The 1,259-nt window shown below is 50.9% G+C and overlaps 1 pseudogene; it reads right to left on the reverse strand.

The window, feature by feature from the left end:
• Positions 1 to 69: 69 nt before the first annotated feature.
• Positions 70 to 1,113, reverse strand: LOC108525250 (protein quaking pseudogene; annotated as a pseudogene).
• Positions 1,114 to 1,259: the final 146 nt, after the last annotated feature.

Genomic DNA, 1,259 nt, shown 5'->3' on the forward strand with positions numbered 1-1,259 from the left:
AACTGATCAGCAGGCAGGCATGGTCAGGTCATCATTAGGCAAAAAGTTCAGAGGTCAGAAGGTCATAGGTTAGTTGCCGGTGACAGCTCGGTCTGCGGTCACAATCCTTTGGTAAGGATGGACACGCATATCTTGCATTCGAACTTTAGTAGCTAGCCACCGCACCTAATACACCACTAGGTTCAACAGGATACTCAAGGATTGATGTAGCTGGTGCCAACGTGTAGGGGTACTCACAGGGTGTACAGATTAAACCAGCTTCAGGCCCTGGAGGACCTATCGCAGCAGTTGGGCGAGGAGTTCCGTTTGGCATGACAGTGGTCTGTATTTGTCTGATCAAAGGCATTATGGTAGGGCCAGCTGGCGTAGGAGTAGGCAGGGCAGCTGGAGGGAGAACCGACTCAGGCTCAGTAATGATCCTTGGAGCAGCCTGGGTTGTTGCTGCAAGAGAAAAGGCAAGGACTGGTGATTTAATGTTGGCATCTCTGTAGGTGCCATTCAGAATCACAAGGTCCATCACAGCAGCATCTTCTTCAGGCTGTCTTCTCCTTCTGCTGCAGGTACCAATAATTTCTTCACTTCTTCAACTCTCTCGTCAATTTGATTTCTGCTCTGTTCTCAGCATCTTCCACAGTGATTAGTACATGTAAATCTTCATTTAGATACTCCCTATTGAGCTTGCCTCTATTTTGCTCCTCCTTTTTTTTAATCCCTCATTGAGCCTTTGCCTCCCACCATGATTTTATATCCGGTTTGTGCTTCAAGTTGTTTGGCTGTAAGTCCTCTAGGTCCAAGGAGTCTCCCAACAAAATAAAAATCTGGGTATTCTTTTACAGGCACATAAAGTTTCTCTTGCAAATGAACAATAGGTTTCACAGCATCAGGCAATTCTGCACTCCTTATCTCTGTACTGCCATTTAATTTGTCATTATACATGTCTTTCGGTACTCTGCTAATTTCTTCGTCCAGCAACCGCTCGAGGTGGTGGAAGATCCCCCAGAAGTTCGGCAGGCTGCTCATGACCTTCTAGTCGTTCATCAGCTGCATCCGGTAATCTGGGGTAGGCTTCAGCTTCTCCTTGGTTTCCACTTCCCCGACCATATTCCAGGCTCCGCAGCTAACTCCGCCAGCGGGAGAAGAGAGAGGGGCGGGGACGAGCCCCGGCCGCGGGCCGCTCGGGACCCTACCTCCCGCTCCGCGCCGGCTGCCCCTCTGGCTCCGGCGCCTGGCCCCCGGGCAGCTGGCACCGCGCGCACGCC

Source organism: Rhinopithecus bieti, unplaced genomic scaffold (genome assembly GCF_001698545.2).
Source record: "Rhinopithecus bieti isolate Rb0 unplaced genomic scaffold, ASM169854v2 scaffold_27294, whole genome shotgun sequence".
Taxonomy (NCBI): Eukaryota; Metazoa; Chordata; class Mammalia; order Primates; family Cercopithecidae; genus Rhinopithecus; species Rhinopithecus bieti.